At 46.8% G+C, this 21,385-nt stretch overlaps 1 protein-coding gene across 2 annotated transcripts in view; it reads right to left on the bottom strand.

Annotated features, from left to right (window-relative positions):
- CFLAR (CASP8 and FADD like apoptosis regulator) overlaps nt 1-21,385 on the bottom strand; it is an 84,172-nt gene that overhangs the window by 49,246 nt on the left and 13,541 nt on the right. Inside the window, exon 1 of one of the 2 annotated variants that reach the window (XM_040357210.1) lies at nt 10,183-10,652. The exons of the other annotated variant lie outside the window; for it this stretch is intronic. The gene's annotated coding sequence lies outside the window, so the exon portion shown is untranslated. Of the gene's footprint in view, nt 1-10,182; nt 10,653-21,385 lie in introns of those variants that run through there. 2 annotated transcript variants of the gene reach the window in all.

The raw sequence follows: 21,385 nt of genomic DNA, 5'->3' as shown, positions 1-21,385 counted from the left end.
AGGAGAGGGAGAATCTTCATTTTAATAAGATTGACCCTACCAATGAGGGACAGGGGAAGATTCTTCCAGGAGTTCAACTTCCTAGAGACAGTGCTCAACAATGGGGACACATTAAGGTTGACAAAGTCTGACACAGAGTTTGAAATTTGTAACCCCAGGTACCTAATCTGAGTCACCCACTGTAGGGGATTAGAAGGGTCAGCCTGTCCAGGCGACACATGGGACCGGAGTGGGAGGATTTTTGACTTGGTACAGTTGACCTTGAGGCCCGAGACCACAGAAAACCTGCTCATCAATGAAAGTGCGGCATGTAGGGAAGGACCAGTATCCCCCAGGAACAAAACCAGGTCATCTGCGTAAAGAGCTAATGACTCAGTCAGAGTACCCACCTTGATTCCCTCAATTTGAGGCGAGGATCGTAATGCAATTGCCAGGGGTTCCATCACCAGGGCGAATAGGCCCGGCGACAAGGGGCAACCCTGCCTGGTGCCTCTGAATACCGGGAAGGTGCTCGACACCTCACCATTTAGACGAATTGCCGCCACCGGACTACTATATAGTAATGATATCCAATTGAGGAACACAGGGCCGAAGCCCATACGCTCCAGTACCTGGGTCATGTAGCCCCAATCAATGGAGTCGAACGCCTTCTCAAGATCGAAAAACACCAGGGCCCCCCCGTGAGATATGTCCCCGTCAATCTGCGTGTGGGCGTACACTCTGCGTAAATTGATATCTGTAGCCTTCTTGGGCATGAACCCTGTCTGGTCAGGTGAAATTAAGTGTTCTAGGCAGGGCATCAACCTATTAGCTAACATCTTGGTCAAAATTTTTAGGTCCATATTCAGTAGAGCAATTGGCCTATATGAGGAACAATGGAGGGGGTCCTTCCCTGGCTTGGGAAGCACAACCACCTGGGCCTCGTACCACGAGGGGGGCAAACTTCCCACCTCCAAACATTCCCTATAAAGGGTCAGCAACCTGTGCGAGACCACATCTGAGTAAGTCTTGTACCACTCTGCCGGAATCCCATCAGGACCCGGTGCCTTTCCATTTGGGAAGGAAGCAATAGCCACAGCCAGCTCCTTAGGAGAAAAAGGAGCCTCCAGGAGCTCCACCGCCTCCCCAGGCAACACTGGGATCGGAAAGGAGTCCAGCAGGTCCGTCAGAACCTGATTGTCGTACTGTGGGATAGCCGCATAGAGGTCAAAGCAGTAGGACACAAAAGCCTGCATTATCCCCTCCCTGACCCCTACCAAGGCTCCTCCCGCCGTGTGTATGCAAGGAATTGCCACAGGAGGCCTAGCATCTGCTGCTAAATATGCCAGCAATTTTCCGTTCTTGTCCCCCTTCTCAAATAAATCTTCCGCCTTACATTTAAACGTGCATTGCGTAAGAGATTGCAGATGAACCAAGAAGGCCCTTCTGGCCATCTGCAACTCCGCAAGTGTGGAGGCGGAGGGCGCCTCAGCATGAGCCTTCGCACACCGAACCTCATGGACCTGGAGCGCCTCCGACTCTGAATTCTTCTCAGTTCTAGCAGCCTTGATAGCAGCAATTTACACACCCCGGGTGGACGCTTTAAACGCATCCCATACCATGTGCCCACCCGTAGAGCCGTCATTGACCTCCCAGTACTCAGCAATATGGCCGGCAACCAGCGGCTCAACCGATGGTTCATCAACCCACCCCGGGTGTAGTCTCCAGATCCTCCGACCACCCCCCCCCAGGGCGGCACAGCGTCACCTGCAAGGGGGTGTGATCCGAGAGACCCCCGGCCAGGTAACCAACATCGGTCACCAGCGGCAGGAGGGCCGGATTCGCAAAGGCCAGATCAATACGGGAGGAGGATGAGCTGACGTGGGAAAGATAGGAGTAACCTCTCTCACCAGGATGTTTCCACCCAGTGCCCGAGATCCAGATTCCGCACCCGGTTCGGGTTAGAAGCGTCCAACTCATAATCCATCACATTGTTAAAATCCCCAGCCACTAGCAATTTTAGTGGACCAAAGGTGGCAATCTTCTCTAAAATCAGGTACAACACCTCCTTGTGAAAGGGGGGAGGGATGTAAACATTTGCTATAGCCAACAGCTGAGAGTCTACAGTGAGAACTACAATAGCATACCTCCCTTGAGGGTCCGTCACCACATGTTCTATATTACATTGCAATTTCTTATGCAGCAAGATGACCACACCTCTGGCGTATGAGGAGTAAGTGGAGTGCACTGCCCTCTGTATCCAGCTCCTGTTCAGGGAAAGGGTTTTACTACCCACCAGGTGGGTTTCCTGCAGGAGGACAATATGTGGGTTCAGGGATTTGAGGTACTGTAAGACTAAAGAGCGTTTGAATTTAGAGTTTAAACCGCGGACATTCCACGATACCAGTTTAATATCATTCATTGGGTCGGGAAAGAGAAAAATATTTGAAGGGCAGGAGGGGCACGCGAATCAAGCCAGCCAGGGGGAAGGAGTCTGGACACAGAGAGCCACAGGGTAGCATATTACAATAATTCAATAGACATGTCATGAAGGGTATCACATACTGTAGCACGTACATGGGGCGAGGCCCCAAAGCAGAGGAAAGGTGAAGGCAAAAAGTCAATGTCCCAAGGGTAAAAAAAGGGAGGGGGGGGGGGAAGAGGCAAAAAAAGAAGGGGGGGGAGAAACAAAACATGCCAGTAAGAAAAATTAAAAACGTCTGGCAAAAATACAGGGGAAAAAACATCTCACAAACCCCAACGCCCTGTTTGCTCCAGGCGAACCAAACTAAAAAACGGTATCACCGCCGGAGAAACTTTGCACCCAAAACGTATAGAACAGCCGTGGAACGTCTCAAAAGTCCATCCACTTCAAAACAGAAAAAAGAAAAAAAAGTTGTGGGGGGTTTCAGGGAATCACGCGGGATTTTCAATCCGTGCTTAACCGTACCTGCTGCTCCTGTCCGGAACGGATGATTGACCGCTCATAACAGTCCAACCAGCTTTCAGCTATGAAGTTCCACAACAAAGTGTAACCGGAGCATAGCATTTAAACACTGCAGCATGGAACCACTGCTCCCAGCAAGGACATCGTAGACAGGTAAGTGACTTCTCCCCCTAGGTCGACCACATCGCCACCTCGACCCCCGACCTCAGCAACTCCTCAGGCCAGTGAATCCAGCCAATCCACCGCTTCCATCGGAGAATCAAAAAATTTTGCTGAGCCCCTGTGAATCACCTTCAAACGGCTAGGATAGAGCATGCTGTATACCAGGCCCTTCTCTCTCAAGCGACGACGGACATCTGTGAAGGAGCGCCGCTTCTTCTGCAGCTCTTGGGAGAAGTCAGGATACAGGTGAATCACAGCATTTTCATGTTTCAGTTCAGGGTGTTTACGGGCCTCGGCCAGGATCGTGTCCCGGTCCCTGAAGTTAAGCAGGCGGACAAGGAAGGCACGCGGCCATGCGCCTGCAGGCCTCCTACCGGCAGGTACCCTGTGAGCGCGTTCCACCACATATACAGGGGACAGGTTCCGCAGGCCCAGGAGATCTTTAAAGAAGGATTCTGCAAACTCTACCGGGTTGGCGCCCTCCGCACCCTCAGGGAGCCCGACCACCCGCACATTATTGTGGCGCAGGCGGTTCTCGGCATCCTCAGAACGGGCCATCAGGACTCTGACCTGCTGTTGCAATTCCCCAACAGAATGGGAGGTGGAAGCCACTGTGTCCTCCATTATTGACAAGCGTTGCTCTGCTTCAGACAGGCGGCCCCTGAATTTGTCCATGTCCTGTCTTATGAGCCCACACTCTATAGCCAGCGTGTCTATCTTACCCTCCACGGAGGATTTGCTGTCTGCAATGGCCGCCAGGATCGCGGCGGTGGATCGGCCCTCCAGCTGCCCCGGGGGACTTCTCACCTCCATCTGTGACTCCTCCAGGTCCAGGGCCTCGAGATCCGCCATCCAGGACTCTGTCTGCACCGCTACCGAGGCCGGAGAAGATGAGGAAGGTTCCAAGATGGCCGCCGCGCGTGTGGTCAGCGGCGGAAAACGGGACGAATAACTCGTCGCCTTCTTAGCCGAGTTGCGCTTGCCGGGCATCGGGAGGACCGGGGGAGCCCCCCAGACAGGAGGGAGAATTTTGCTGAGCAGGATGGCTCTTAGAATCGAGGATGGAGACGGATACTGTGCACGGATGGCAGGAGCACAAGCTTAGCACGTCCGTTCCTCTCTACATCCCGGCCACGCCCCCAGGTAAGTGTATGTTTATTAAAAGCCAGCAGCTACACTTTTTGTAGCTGCTGACTTTTAATAAACATAAAAAAAAGGCTGGAACTCCCCTTTAAAATCTAAGCTTTTTTCTGTGATAACAGATCTTAGCATTCTGCCAGGCTTATATTGTAAACAAGCAGCAGGGATTTCAAAGCTGTTAGGCTGGCCATAAACTGTACAAACCCTGTACAATCTCCTATAGATTTACAAAAAAAATGTAACATGAGGGCAACTCCACTTTTGTGGGGAAAAAATATCAATTTTTTTTTTTTTTTAGCATACACAATTGCGACATATACAGTAGTTATTGAATGTCATTAAAAATTCCCTTTCAATCTATAGCGCTATAATTTTCTGTAAAATGCAGTTCAATATGGCAACCTGGAGGTGTTGTGTACACATATGGTGTACAGAATGCCCCTAGATATGCGATGTCCTACTTTTCTGATTGGCTTACTGATTTTTCCAGAAGTCTGCACCAAGATACCAAGTCAGATTTTTGGTATCCAATGCAACAAAAATTTATTTTGGAAGTCTTCCAGTTTAGCCACACACCTGAGGCTTTGGATCGTCTGTGGACACTGCGGGGAACTCCTGCTCGAAGTAGTCTCACCAGCCAAACCTCCACAGGTGCTGCAAGCGGAGTAGAACAAGAATGACGCTATCCCGGCCTGGAGTGATATCAAGAGCCCACCTGCCATCGCGCGAGTCATGCTGGAAGCTGCTTCTCCTGTCTCAACTGCTGCCCCAGGACCCATCGCTTTGGTCGCTCCTCAAGGCAGCAGTCGGGCCCACCTGCTCAATGTCCATGTCACAGAGGAAAAGGGTACTGGATTTGGGTAAGCCTGCGAGGGGTGAAAGTGGTGTGCCAATAGGGCAGGTGATACCTGTGACCATTAAGAAAGACAATACAGTTGTGCCAGTTAAAGCCAGCTACACGCGCAACTATCTCCCTGAAGGCCAGGTGATTCACCTCCAACCGGATGCTGTTTGTTAGAGCGTTCCAAAGTCTAGGTCCATGGATTCCAAATCTTCGTTCTCCTTTGGACTTGTATCTGGCTTTGGGTAGAGTAGATTTTGGTTGATGGATCGCAGAACGCGATTGGGGTTGTGACATTTAAATTGTTCGCATAGATATTGGGGTGCATTTCCTCGAACACACTTATGTGTCAGACAGAGTGCCTTAAAAGTGATTCTGTCTTTTACTGGCAACCAATGAAGGGATCTCAGTGAAGGTGAGATTGATTCCCATGTTTTTTTCCCAGTCACGAGTCGAGCGGCCGTATTTTGAACGACTTGCAGACGAGTGATTTGGTATTTTGGGAGTCCGAGGTAGAGAGCATTTGCATAGTCGAGTCTGGAGTTGATAATTGTACCCACCACGACTGCTGTGTCTTCTTTCGGGATAAAGGGAAAGAGTCTACGTAGCAGGCGCAGCAGATGGTGGGATCCGCTGACTACTGACCCTATTTGTGCATCCATTGTCATGTGGGTGTCAAAAATTACTCAGAGACTTTTGACTTTGGTGCTAGGGGTGATGGTTTATCCCAGAATGGGCGGCGGTGTCCATATTGGTGCGGGAAGACTCTTTCGGTTGGCGTAAAACAGGAGAAGTTCTGTTTTTGAGCCGTTGAGTTTAAGGTAACTCTCCGTCATCCAATTTTCTATCAAAGTAAGGCATCTCTCTAGTCCGAGATAATGATCCTTATTGTTGCAGATGCGAAAATATAGTTGCGAATGAATGGGGTGTCTCCGCCAATGGGCAGGGATTTTCTTGGGTCCCTTGGCCTGCTGGGAGAGCCTAGTTATTTGGTGATCGGGGTCCTGTGCCATCTGGACAGCTGTCTGGGTGGATTCTGACGGCCAGAGAACCAGCTGTCGTTGGAGGTAGAGGGGGAAGCTGTCGCCACTAAGGGACCATCCACTTTGCTACCAGAGACCACTGTGAGTAGCTGAAACAAGTACCTGAGCAGTATTCTCACCAGCCGGGGGCGGTGAAGAATTGGCAAAACTTTAGCAGGTGTCAAGCCAGGGACCCAGCCAATGGAGGCGACACTTGCGGAGCATTACCGTGTGCCAAGCCAGGGACCAAGCAGGTCAGTGGGGTAATGCTTGAGGAGGTCCGGTTGTTTTTGTGTTTATTAAGAGTCAACAGCTACAAAAACTGTAGCTATTGACATTTAATAAACACACACTCAGTTGTCCCACGATCCGCCGATTTGCTCACCCAAGCTGTCCCTTCCCACAGACTTATCTCCCAGTGCCGGCATTTCAACTGTGGGTATCCGGCTGTGACAGCTTGCGGCTTCACAGGCGGGTACCCACTATGCATGTGCAAATCTCGCTACATCTCTTGAATGGTCAGACAGTCTTCTGGGTCCTGAAGACGGCAGGGAGGGAAGGGGAGAGGAGAACTTCCACTCGGATCACCTCCCCCCCCTCCCCCCCACCCAAAAAAAAAAGACAAGCCAAATGTGGCAGGGGAGGAGTATTTAAAGCAGAATGTCCCCTTTTGGGTGGAACTCCACTTTAAACTGCTCCCAGCAAATGGTATTTTTTTTTTTGCATTGGTCCCTGCTGTCAGGGCTCAGCTCCTAAAGTGTTTAATAATCCCTGGTGTATTAGCCTTGAAAATGGCCAGGATTGAAAAATTCAGCTCTCGTTGACTTTGGATTAATGTTTGAAATTGTGAGCTATTCAGCGACTCTCCCGCAAACTGAACCCAGGTTCATTTGTCTCATCCTTAGCAGTTACTTGACTGCTCGGGTGATAGCATACCACTTGTAAGTCGTGTTATTGCAGCCTATATTATTAAAGCATTTAAAGAAGAAAGAAACATTATACAATACATTACAATACATTATAATCATGAAATTACACAGATGATTTGGAGCTAAGTGTTTCTTATTTACCATTGTGAGCAGGGCTGGTGCAAGGATTTTTGACACCCTAGGTGAAACCTCATTTTGCCACCCCCCTTGGCCCCACCCCTGCCCCCACCCCCTTTGCCCTGCCCATGTATACCCCACCTTTTTAATGAAGCGCCCAGCAAATGCAGCCCACCAGCGCCCATCAAATGCAGCCTCACCACCGCCCATCAAATTCAGCCTCACCAGCGCCCGTGAAATGCAGCCTCACCAGCGCCTGTCAAATGCAGCCTCGCCAGCGCCCGTCAATGAATGTTTACTTGCTTCCATTCATTCGGGAGTCGGGACACAGACACAGTCCTCCGCCGCCGCTGCGCCTTTGACACAATGTGCGAACGAAGTAGTGGCTGCCTGCTGATGCTGAGGTTTAGTTGCCTGCTGCAGAGAGAAGAGAGTAGGAACACCAGTGAACGGGCGCCCCCTAGGTAGCAGTGTGCCCGTCCACTGCTGCCTAGTTTGCCTAGTGGTAACACCAGCCCTGGTTGTGAGTAATGCATGAGAGCATGCAATAAAGATGATCTACCATTATAATTTTTATTTTACAGTTCTGTCCTCTATGGGACAAAGTATGTGTAGTACTTTGTTCTGTGTTTCAAAGTGCTTTCCAACCCTAGTTATGAGTGCCCTCCTGCCATGTCTGATTCAACAACAACTTTAAAGGAGATGGCTAATTTATAGCTGCAGCTTGTCTCAGTTGTTAACCCTTTCCCGAGACAAGTAACAGCAAAAGGAATGCAGAGGCTGACACTCCTCCCCTGCATACATAGTTTAGTCAGGTTGAAGAAAGACACAAGTCCATCTAGTTCAACCAATAAAAAGGGGGGGGGGGTGAATCATACAATCACATATACACAATCCAATACCCACAGTTGATCCAGAGGAAGGCGAAAAACCCCAGCAGAGCATGATCCAATCTGCTACAGAATGGGGAAAAATTCCTTCCTGATCCCCCGAGATGTAATGGAATATTCTCTGGATCAACTTTACCTATAAATGTTAGTATACAGTTATAATATGTACACCTAGGAAAGAATCCAGGCCTTTTTTTAAGCAATCTACTGAGCTGGACAGAACCACTTCTGGATGAGTCTATTCCACATTTTCACAGCTCTAAGGCTGCTTTCACATTGGGCAGCGGAAGTGCGGTGACGGTATAGCCGCGCTATTTTTTGCGCCGCTATACCGTCGTATTTACCGCGATATTCGGGCGCTAGCGGTGAGGTTTTAACCCCCGCTAGCGGCCAAAAAAGGGTTAATACCACCCGCATTGCGGGCGGTATTACCGCGGTTTCCCATTGATTTCAATGGGAAGGCGCGGTATAGGAGCGGTAAACACCCCGCTCCTATACCGCTCCAAAGATGCGGCTAGCAGGACTTTTGAAACGGTCCTGCTACCGCACCGCTTCAGTGTGAAAGCCTTCGGGCTTTTACATTGAAGCCTGCAGGGCATGATTTTTTCATGCGGTATAGCAGCGCTACTTTTAGTGCTGTACTGCATGAAAAACACCTCAATGTGAAAGGGGTCTTACTGTGAAGAAACCTTTCAGCTTTTTGGGAATATATCTCTTTTTCTCCAGGCATAAAGAGTTTCCCCTTGTCCTCTGCGATGACCTTAAAGCTGACCTTCAGTCATTTTTTCTAATTTCCATCTATTTAATCTTCTGCCCTTGTTGTTTTAACTTTGGATAGTAAAACATTGCTTTTCTGCCAGTAAATACCTTATGCAGCCCACTTCTCGTTTCTTGTCCTCTCATAGGTGTGTGCAGCCTATTGCATTAGGTTGTGCGCCCCAAAGCGCAAACATACATGGCTTTCTCTGCAGCCTCAGCTGCACTGAACAGTGAATGGATAGTGCTCTGTGCTGAGAGGCTTCTTGTTTATTCACAAACTGAAGCATATTAAACGCAGTTTACTATGCTTCAGTTATCAATGAACACAGTGAGTGTGTTCATTTAAAAAAAGGAAGAGGCTGGTAATTGACATTTACTAGCCCCTTTCCCCACTCTCCATTCTAGGGGTGCAACACAAGGGAAAGCCTAGGCCATGGGTCTTCAAACTACGGCCCTCCAGTTGTTCAGGAACTACAATTCCCATCATGCCTAGTCATGTCTGTGAATGTCAGAGTTTTACAATGCCTCATGGGATGTGTAGTTCTGCAACAGCTGGAGGGCCGAAGTTTGAGGATCCCTGGCCTAGGCTATAGTGGGAATCGGCACTGCATTCAGTGATTGGGGTGTGCCCAGGCACACCCCATGCACATGCCTATGCATGCTCTTATACTTTACTCACAGCATTAGTTGCGAAACACTCAGCTCCAAAACATCTGTGTAACTTCCAGATTAGAATATACGCTGTCAGCCCTTGTAACCAGTTTCTTTACATTTCAGATGATTGAAATTAATTTAAAGCATAGTTTCCAGTGCCTCCTGGAGGGTCTGCTCATGAACGAGTCCCTGTAAAGTAACCACAATGCAATAAACATGCAATTAGAAGGACTGAAAGTAAACTTGCTGAGTAACAACATAGCAGTAATAGGTGTGGTGGTTTAACGCTGTAAAAAAAAAAGTGGTTTGCTATGTCGAAACCCTCAGTAAAAGGTGAATATTTCCACAACTACAGCTATTCTCATCAGACTTGTGTAGTGGCAGGGAGTCACACATTCGGAACACACAAAGCACATGGGTGGAGTGTCCTTTGTGAGTGTGTTCTGTCTAAACTGACTGCAGCAGACATTTTGTGACTCGTCTTTCACTTCCTGAATTGTTTCTGCAGGTATTAACATGTCGTACATTACATTATTATTGGGAAATCTGCCATGTTTCCTCATGCTCCCTGTGATGTCGTATTCCCAATGTGCACACTATATAGAAGAAGGCAGTAAATTATTGAACAGCATACTTTTGCAGCCCCCTTTCCTGATCCTGCTATGATTATGTATGAGCACTCTGCCCCACTACTGCTAAGTGCGTCATGGTGGCTATGGCGTGCTTTTTTCACTATCCTCACCAGAACTCCGAAGATTTTAACCCTCAATGCGCGGATTCTGCTGAGAGGATGACGCTGCCATTGCTCGGCTTCTTCCTGTAATATGTGACTGGGAGTGGCAGATTATTAACCTTGTAGTTGCTGAAAGTCAGCTGTTCCTCATATATGTCAGTGCAGTGACTACAAATTCCTTCTAGTTTCTGGACTACAAAAAGGCCCCATTTTAGGAATTTTTATCCTACTTTCAGTTTGCCATAGACAAGTATTGTAAAAAGAAAAAGAGAGGGTGACGTGTTTCTCTGGAACAGGAAAGTGAGTCAGACGCATTCCATCTGGGAACATTGTGTCCCTTCATAACGTCTGTTAGGGGATTTCCCAAAGCCATGGCTTTTATCAGCATTCCTGGCAACGGATAGATTCACCACACATGTTACAATCCGATTCTACCACCGTCTCTCTACAATCTCCTTTAGATTTACTAAAACTGTAATATGAGGACGCAGCTAAACACTTTTAGGTAGATTCAGAGAGAAGTGCCTAAACTTGCGGCGGCGTAGCTTAGCATGTTTAGGCTACGCCGCCGTAAGTTAGCTAGGCAAGCACATGATTCATAGTGCCTGCTATGTTACGGCGGCGTAGCCTAAAGCGGGCGGGCGTAAGGGCGCCGAATTCAAATGTGTGGAAGGGGGCGTGTTTAATGCTAATAAGGCTTGACCTTACGTTTTTGACGTTTTTTTTTACTGCGCATGCGGCGGGCGCCTACATTTCCCAGTGTGCATTGCGGCCAAGTACGCAGTACGGGCCTATTGATTTCGACGTGGACGTAAACGACGTAAATCCCGATTCGCGGACGACTTACGCAAACAACGTAAAAATTTCGAATTTCGCGGCGGGAACGGCGGCCATACTTAACATTACTATTCCACTAGGGCCTAGCTCTAACTTTACGCGGCCTATCTCTTACGCAAACGGCATAAAAGTACTGCGTACGTTCGTGAATCGGCATATCCCCTCATTTACATATTCTACGCCGACCGCAATGGAAGCGCCACCTATTGGCCATCCAAAATATTGCAATCTAAGATAGGACGGCGCGAGCCGTCGTATATTAGATATGTTTAAGCGTATCTCTGTTTGAGCATACGCTTAAACATAAGTCGGCGTAGATTCTGAGTTAGGTCGACTTATCTACTGATAAGTCGGCCTAACTCTACCTGAATCTACCTATTTGTTCAGTTTGTATCACATCAGGCAGGCCTTAGGCCAAATTTGCACCAGGCATTGCCGATGCACGCACTTTTGTGTACTTGTGTGTGCATTTTTTGCATGTTTTCACTTGAATAAGCTGCCCTACACGCAACAAATGCATCAATGAACCTCTTGCACCTTTACGGGCATAGATCTGCGTGTGTAACTATCAGATTAATATATCTACTCTCCCACAATGTAATAATAATAAAATCAATTTTTTTCAAAGTACTAATAAATACTGTATATGTTTATTTCCATCAACTGGAAGGACAGGGCAGGGCAGGCCGGCAGGGGCCCCAGTGCATTACTTTGCCCAGGGGTCCAGGATGCTATTAAGACAGCCCTGATCTAAAGGAGATTGTACAATCAGATTGTGTAGTGTATGGTCAGCCTTAGGGGGCCTGTTCATACTCTCACATTAGAATATACACATGTATTTTTCTCTAAATCTATAGTGAATTCTTAGCATTTAATTTGGGTTATTCCAGTGTTTTGCATGTTTTGTCCTTTTTATTTTCGTCGTCGCTTTTCTTTTTGCTTTTTTTGCAGTTTTTGGCAATTTTTGGAGCAACTATGAATGATTCTGCACCAAAAAAAAAATATTATTTCAATACTTTCTCAGTGATAAAGACACAAGTCCATCTAGTTCTACCAAAAAAATACAATCCTTCACCCACAGTTGATCCAGAGAGAGGCGAAAAACCGCAGCAAAGCATGATCCAATTTGCTACTGCAAGGGAAAAAAATCCTTCCTGATCCCCTGAGAGGCAATCAAATTTTCCCTTGATCAGCTTTACCTATAAATGTTAGTACCCATTTATATTATGTACATTTAGGGAAGAATCCAGGCCTTTTTTAAAGCAATCTACTCAGTTGGCCGGAACCACCTCTGGAGGGAGTCTGTTACACATTTTCACAGCTCTTATTGTGAAGAAACCTTTTTGTATTTTGTATTTTTTCCTTTAACCACTTAAGGACCCCTTCACGCCGATATACGTCGGCAGAATGGCACAGCTGGGCACATCAACGTACCTGTACGTTGCCCTTTAAGCCCAGCCGTGGGCTCCGTGACCGCGGCACTCGTGGACCCGATCACCGCAGGAGTCCCGCGATCGGTCCCCGGAGCTGAAGAACGGGGAGAGCTGTGTGTAAACACAGCTTCCCCGTTCTTCACTGTGGCGCCGTCATCGATCGTGTGTTCCCTTATATAGGGAATCACAATCGATGACGTCACACCTACAGCCACACCCCCCTACAGTTAGAAACACAGATGAGGTCATACATAACCCCATCAGCGCCCCCTTGTGGTTAACTCCCAAACTGCAATTGTCATTTTCACAGTAAACAATGCATTTTAAATGCATTTTTGCTGTGAAAATGATAATGGTCCCAAAAATGTGTCAAAATTGTCCGAAGTGTCCGCCATAATGTCGCAGTCATGAAAAAAATTGCTGATCGCCGCCATTAGTAATAAAAAAAAAAAACAATTAATAAAAATGCAATAAAACTATCCCCTATTTTGTAAACGCTATAAATTTTGCGAAAACCAACCGATAAACGCTTATTGCGATTTTGTTTACCAAAAATAGGTAGAAGAATACGTATCGGCCTAAACTGAGGAAAAACATTTTTTTATATATTTTTGGGGAATATTTATTATAGCAAAAAGTAAAAAATATTTCATTTTTTTCAAAATTGTCGCTCTATTTTTGTTTATAGCGCAAAAAATAAAAACCGCAAAGGTGATCAAATACCACCAAAAGAAAGCTCTATGTGTGGGAAAAAAGAACGCCAATTTTGTTTGGGAGCCACGTCGCATGACCGCGCAATTGTCAGTTAAAGCGACGCAGTGCAGAATCGCAAAAACTGGCCGGGTCCTTTAGCTGCCTAAAGGTCCGGGTCTTAAGTGGTTAAAGATTCCCCCCTTGTCCTCTGTGATGATCTTAAAGTGAATAACTCAACACCAAGTTCACTATATGGACCACTTATATATTTGTACATGTTGTACCTTAGAGCAGGGGTGGATCCAGAGTCTAGTCTCGGGAGGGGCACTACCAGTAAATATTTTTTTGGGGGGGCAATTTATCAGGGAAATGACTGGTGTTAGCGCCTCAATGATCATGGCACCATGGTTGTTATTAGAGTTGTCCCGATACCGCTTTTTTGAGACCGAGTACAAGTATCGATACTTTTTTTCAAGTACTCGCCGATACCGAATACGATACTTTTTTATTATGTCATGTGACAGTGGTGTTTTTTTTTTTTTTTACACAATTTTTTTGTTACTATTTTTTTTTTACAGTGATTTTTTCTGTCTTTTTTTTTAGAGGTTAGTGTGTTGTTTTTTTTATTATTATTGTTATTATTATTTACATTTAATTTTTTTTAATTATTTATTGCAATTTTTTTTTTTTTTTAAATCAGCCCTGTTGGGGGGGGCTTTGGTGAGATATCAGGGGTCTCCACTTTAAGACAGAGAAAGGGACTAAGGACACAGATTCCCCAGTCCCTTTCTCTGCAGCCTCAGCTGAAATGAATAGAGTTTACGATGCTCAGTTATACACAGTTTACGATGCTCAGTTATGTGAATGGACAGAGTCAGTGATCACTGACACTGTCCATTCGGAAAAGGTAGGAACCAGGTTTAGCAGCTCCTACCTCCGCTCTCCATCCTGACAAATTGAGGGGGGAGAGCGGCACGGAGGAGGAGAAGACAGCAGGGGGAGAGCGGCACAGAGGGGGAGAAGACAGTAGGGGGGAGAGCGGCACGGAGGGGGACAAGAACGCACGGGGGAGAGCGGCACAGAGGGGGACAAGAAAGCACGGGGGAGAGCGGCACAGAGGGGGACAAGAAAGCACGGGGGGAGAGCGGCACAGAGGGGGACAAGAAAGCACGGGGGAGAGCGGCACGGAGGGGGACAAGAAAGCACGGGGGAGAGCGGCACGGAGGGGGACAAGAAAGCATGGGGGAGATCGGCATGGAGGGGGACAAGAAAGCACGGGGGGAAATCGGCACGGAGGGGGACAAGAAACCACGGGGGGAGAGTGGCAATGAGTGGGAGAAGACAGCACAGGGGGAGAGCGGCACGAAGAAGACTTGTAACTCCCCCCACCACCCGATACCTGACTGCCCAGGTATCGGGTGAAGCATCGGAGCATTTCAGCCGAGTACAAGTACTCGGGAAATGCTCGGTATCAGTACCGATACCGATACTAGTGACGGTATCGGGACATCCCTAGTTGTTATGGTATCGGGATGATTGAAGCGCATTATTTATATTATTACATTGTAATATAAAATGAAATGGTTCAACTCACCATAATGCAGAATCAGTGAGAGCCCTGAGTGTGTCACTTGCCACGCCACCTGCCACCAGATGCAGCTTGTCACTTGCCACATCACCTGCCACACGTTGCGGATTGTCACTTGCCACATCACCTGCCACACGTTGCAGATTGTCACTTGCCACGTCACTTGCCACGAATTGCGGAATGTCACTTGCCTGCCACCAGATGCAGATTGTCACTTGCCACGTCACCTGCCACATGTTGCGGTTTGTCACTTGCCACGTCACCTGCCACATGTTGCAGATTGTCACTTGCCACGTCACCTGCCACAAGTTGCGGATTGTCACATCACCTGCCACAAGTTGCGGAATGTCACTTGCCTGTAACCAGATGCAGATTGTCACTTGCCACGTCACCTGCCACAAGTTACAGATTGTCACTTTCCACATCACCTGCCACATGTTTCGGGTTGTCACTTGCCTCATCACCTGCCACATGTTGCGGATTGTCATTTGCCACATCACCTGCCACATGTTGCGGATTGTCACTTGCCACATCACCTGCCACATGTTGCAGATTGTCACTTGCCACGTCACCTGCCACAAGTTGCGGATTGTCACATCACCTGCCACAAGTTGCGGAATGTCACTTGCCTGTAACCAGATGCAGATTGTCACTTGCCACGTCACCTGCCACAAGTTGCAAATTGTCACTTGCCACATCACCTGCCACATGTTGTGGATTGTCACTTGCCACGTCACCTGCCACAAGTTGCAGATTGTCACTTGCCACGTCACCTGCCACATGTTTCGGGTTGTCACTTGCCACACAACAGATGCATATTGTCACTTGCCCAGTCACCTGTCACAAGTTGCAGATTGTCACTTGCCATATCACCTGCCACATGTTGCGGATTGCCACTTGCCATGTCACCTGCCACAAGTTACAGATTGTCACTTTCCACATCACCTGCCACATGTTTCGGGTTGTCACTTGCCTCATCACCTGCCACATGTTGCGGATTGTCATTTGCCACATCACCTGCCACATGTTGCGGATTGTCACTTGCCACATCACCTGCCACATGTTGCGGATTGTCACTTGCCACATCACCTGCCACATGTTGTGGATTGTCACTTGCCACATAACCTGCCACATGTTGCAGATTGTCACTTGCCACATCACCTGCCACATGTTGTGGATTGTCACTTTCCACGTCACCTGCCACAAGTTGCGGAATGCCACTTGCCTGCCACCAGATGTAGATTGTCACTTGCCACCTCACCTGCCACACCTTGCGTATTGTCACGTGCTAAGGTGGTGTTTGCTTGTCAGAGTCAGGCAGCAGAGAGATGATGTAATCTCTCTGCTGCCTGCACAGTGAGGGCGGAAGTTAGTGCAGTAAAGCAGGGCAGGTGTGGAGCGGTGAGAGATGATGTCATCTCTCTGCTGCCTGCACAGTGAGGGCGGAAGTTACTGCAGGGATGCAGGGCAGGTGCGGGGCGGTGAGAGAGGATGTCATCTCTCTGCTGCCTGCACAGTAAGGGTGGAACTTACTGCAGGGATGCAGAACGGGCGCGGGGCAGCGAGAGATGATGGTATCCCCCCCCCCCCCCCCGGCCGCCGGCTTGTTGATTGGCCAGCCACCCGCTCACCCACAGAGCAGACCAGCTGACCATCCACTCTCTAAATCTTACTCGCGCCGAACCGCTAGGCATGTGCAAAAGGGAAAAAATTGTTTAGTTTTGTTTTAATTCGTTATTTAATTAATTACGTTAAGTTAGATTCGTTACATGTGTTTTAAAGTCGTTTTCGGAATTCGGTCGTTTTCGACCGAATTCGAAAACTCCGGTCAAATTTGAAAATATTTTGACCGGGTTCGATAATATTTCGATCGGATTCGAAAACAAATTCTATTCGAATCGAATTAGAAAACAATTCGATTCGAAAACAAATTCGAATGAAAATTGAAAGCAAATTTGAATCAAAATCTAAAAAATATAAATCGATTTCTAAAAAATAATACAATAAAATAGAATATAAAATAATAAAACAATAGAATGAAAATCAAAGAATAGTAAAGAACAGAATGGAATTTAATAGAATGTAATCAAATACAATAGAATATGACCTGGCTTCTTCTATCTATCTTCTATCTATCTTCCATTTTCTGAAATTCGAAATTCATATAGAATGAACTCAAATTAGAATAGAAAAATATTAGAAGAGTATAATAATAATATATATATATATATATATATATATATATATATATATATATATATATATATATATATATATAAAGGTGTATTTTATTCTACTCTATTCTAATATTTTTCTATTCGAATTTGAGTTCATTCTATATGAATTTCGAATTTCAGAAAATGTATTAACCCCTTCCCTGCCAGTGGCATTTTTATAGTAATCAATGCATTTTTATAGCACTGATCGCTATAAAAATGCCAATGGTCCCAAAAATGTGTCAAAAGTGTCTGAAGTGTCCGCCATAATGTTGCAGTACCGAATAAAATCGCTGCTCGCTGCCATTACTAGTTAAAACATTTTTTTATAAAAATGCCATAATACAAAAAATATGTCAAAGAATACGTATCGGCCTAAACTGGAGAAATTTTTTTTTATATATATTTTCGGTGATATTTATTACAGAAAAAAGTAAAAAATTTATTTTTTTTCAAAATTCTCGCTCTATTTTTGTTTATAGCGCAAAAAATAAAAACCGCAGAGGTGATCTAATACCACCAAAAGAAAGCTCTGTTTGTGGGGAAAAAAGGACGCCAATTTTGTTTGGGAGCCACGTCGCACGACCGCGCAAAAAGGGGCCCGGTCATTGAGCAGCAATATGGTCCGGGGCTGAAGTGGTTAAAGAGTCCCCAAATATTAGAAACAATGGCCCTGAAAATAAAGAGCTACATTTTTTTAGGATCCGTGGGTGGATGCCATCTGGTTCAGGTGCTTTATCCACCTTTATTCTGTCTATTTTTTTTTTTGGACCATATCACTTTTGAGCCATTGTGGATTTGGAGCTTTGTCACTACCACCCCTATTATGGACATGAGCTCCCCCATGCTCCTTTGTATACACAGAGCTGAAGAAAGTATTTAATAAATTTGCCCTCTCTTTGTCCCCAGTCACCCACTCTACATTATATTGTAAAGGGCCTACATGCTGAGACCTGACCTTTTTACTATTAAAATATTTGAAGAATTTTTGGTGGTTTGTCCTAATTTTTGCATCCTCAATTTCCTTTTTTACATATTCTGTTATATTATTCTTTGTAACATTTAAATGATGATAGCATTCCTTCATTTTTATATTTTTTAAAGCCCCTTTTTTATTATTTATAGCCATTTTAACTTTGGCCGTGAGCCACATAGATTTTATTTTTGGCCTTTTAAACTTATTTCCCATGGGAATATACCGTACTATGCAATGAGTTTACATAGTCAGTTTGAAGATTTCTCATTTATGTTATGTGTCCATTGATGCCAATATTCCCAGTCTAAATCATGGAGAGCAGCCCTCATCCTTGGAAAATTTGCTCTCTTAAAGTTACCGTATTTGCCGGCGTATAAGACGACTGGGCGTATAAGACGACCCCCTAATTTTCCAGCCAAAATGTTGGTTTTGGGATATACTCGCCGTATAAGACTACCCCCTTCCTACTAGTCATGCCTCGCCTCACGGTGCCACCATTACATGCCAGACTGTGCCCCATTATATGCCAGACTGTGCCCCATTACATGCCAGACTGTGCCTCATTACATGTCAGACTGTGCACCATTACATGCCAGACTGTGCCCCATTACATGCCAGACTGTGCCCCATTAAATGCCAGACTGTGCCCCATTACATGCCAGACTGTGCCCCATTACATGCCAGACTGTGCCCCATTACATGTCAGACTGTGCCCCATTACATGCCAGACTGTGCCCCATTAAATGCCAGACTGTGCCCCATTACATGCCAGACTGAATATTGTTAATAAGCTCTGCATGGTTTGAGATTACCAGGTTCAACAAAGCTTTGTTCCTAGTCGGGGCCTCAATAAAATGGATCATAAAATTGTCTTGTAAAAGGTTTATACATTTGCCCTTTAACTGTCCCAGCAGTGCCATTACGCCAGTCAATTTCCAGGTAGTTCAAATCCTCATTTATATTACTGTCTCAGCCCTTGCAGCCCTTTTCATCTGTGCAACGAGCTGAGTCGCCACCTCCTCACTAACACGGGGAGGTCTATAAACAAACTCCAATGACAAACTTTGTAGTACGTACACCAATGAACAGTTCCACTCATAATGCTTCAGACTCATCACACTCTCCATCAACTAGGTCCTCTTTCACACTCGCTTTGAGATCACTTCTCACATAGAGACAGACACCACCACCCTCCGTTTTACCCTGTCTTTCCGAAAGAGAGCCAGGAATATTAATAGCCCAGTTATGAGAAGAATGAAAGGGATGTTCGGATATTAAAGAATTTTGATTGATCTTGGAGTGCAGCCATCTTTTATTTTAGTACAAATTACCATTTCCAATGGTTGTTTGTAACATAGGAGGAGATATATCTCCTTTAAAAGCGTGGTGCTCATCTACTGTCAATAGCCTTGGAAAGTAGAACTATAAACTAGAAGTGTAACATGTGCTGTATCTGTGCACACAAATAAGGGACTGTTAGCCTCATAACTTCCCTGGTACTCAGATCTGACAGTTGGCAACGAGGACCTTATTCCACTAATGTTATTTTATAATAAATAATTAACATCTGTTCCCAACACTTTAATTAAAACAAATGTCTCTGTTTCATATGGGAAGCCATTATTAAATGTGACACTAGGGCCCATATTCTCGTAGATCGGCGCATATTTAGTGTGGCGTAGCGGATCTCCGATGCGCACCGCCGGCTTAACTTGGCGAGATTCGGACCATATTCCTGGACCACATGCGTCCTACGCAGCGCTTGCGTAACTTAAATGTGTCGGCGTAAGTAGGCGCAAGTGATGGTAGGAGGGATGTGGGCGTGAAGCATTCTAATGAACCGTGACCCCATGCAAATGATGTCCAGACCGAACGGCGCATGCGCCGTACGTGCCCCGCCCTCTGCGCATGCGCACAATGACAATAGGCGTAAATCCCTGCTGAGTTGGGCCGGCCCAGTGTATAAAAGCCTCAGCACATCCGCCCAGCTAGTGCAAAGTGACTCCCTTGGATTTCATTTTTTGGAGTTTACACTTTGCTGCTGCTATGCCAGGCCCAAGGAAAGACCGACGGAAAAAAAACTTCAGCCATGCTGAGAGGGCAGTTGTTGTCTCAGCAATGGAGCACTTTGATGCCAGGCTCCATGTTGCTGATAGTGGCAGCACGAGCAAAATAAAAAAGGAGGAGATTTTAAAAAGAGTGGCGGCACAGGTCAATGCCCTTGGCCATGAGGTGAGGACCCCCCAGGACATAATAAAGAAAATGAATGACCTGCGGGGTGTGGTCCGAAATAAAATGGCCACCATTGCCAAACATGCCAGGGGCACTGGAGGTGGGCCACCCTGTCCGATCCGGCTTACAGAGGAGGAGGAAGTGATAGCCCGCTGCCTGCGGAGGGAGCAGGTGGAGGGCCTGGAGGGCCATTACTCCAGTGAGCCGCCCATGAGGACAGGTAAGTGTGTTTTATCTTCTATCTGGTGTGTAGCATGTTTGGGGGGGGGGGACATGTGACAAGTGTGTGGGTCCACCAACATGTGAATTTTTTGTGTCATCCACAGGTGTGCAGGAGGGAGCTGGGCCGTCTACTGCTGGCAGTGTCCGTCCAACACCATCCCCCCAGCAGCCTGCTTCAGTGGCTGACCCCCTGGGAAGCCAACAGGCTTTGTTGGAGGGGAGTGGGCAGTCCTCCGCGCAGGAGGTGGTTGAGGAGGAGATTGCCCATGAGGAGGTGGTGGGCAATGAAGAGGAGGTGGTCCAGAGCGAGCAGGAGGTGTTTTTATTTCTAGAGGACTCGCATGAGGTGCCCGGACCATCACACCACCACCGCATCTCCAGCCCCTCAGGGTCTTCCAATACCCTCTCCAGCCCCTCCCGTCCCATGCCCCTCACCACCAGCCCCTCACGGCCCTCCCCCTATTCAAGGGCCACAGGCACTCCTGTCCCCAGGAAGGCCACTCATAAGACCAGGGGTGTGGCAGGAGTCCTGCAGGAAAAGCTGGCCAGGCAGCAGGACCAGCAGAGCCGCCATATGGGGGACATTGTGGAGGAGTTGAGGCGGCTGAATAATAGCCTGTCCTCCTCTGATGATGTGGTGGGACATGCATGAATGAATGAATGAATGAATGAATGAATGAAAAACTTATAAAGCGCGGCGCATGCGAACTGAATCGCTTCTGGCCGCTAGTTGTTCGTGTCTCATGACATCAAAAGAGCAGAGTTTTGATCCGTCTTCTGAAAGTCAGGTGGTTTTCCTCCAACCGAATGCTGGTTGGTAAAGCGTTCCATAGTCTAGGACCCTGAAAAGCAAACCTTCTTTCTCCTTTGGACTTGTATTTGGTTTTTGGTACCCTGACCAGATTTTGGTCGGTGGATCGCAGAACGCGATTCGAATTGTGAGGTTCTATCTTGTCGCAAAGATATTGCGGAGCCTTCCCATGGATGCACTTATGTGTCAGGCAGAGTGCTTTAA

The sequence above is a fragment of the Rana temporaria genome, chromosome 6 (assembly GCF_905171775.1).
Source record: "Rana temporaria chromosome 6, aRanTem1.1, whole genome shotgun sequence".
NCBI lineage: Eukaryota > Metazoa > Chordata > Amphibia > Anura > Ranidae > Rana > Rana temporaria.
The sequence above is the reverse complement of the archived record's forward strand: the minus strand, read 5'-3'. Positions and strand labels throughout refer to the sequence as shown.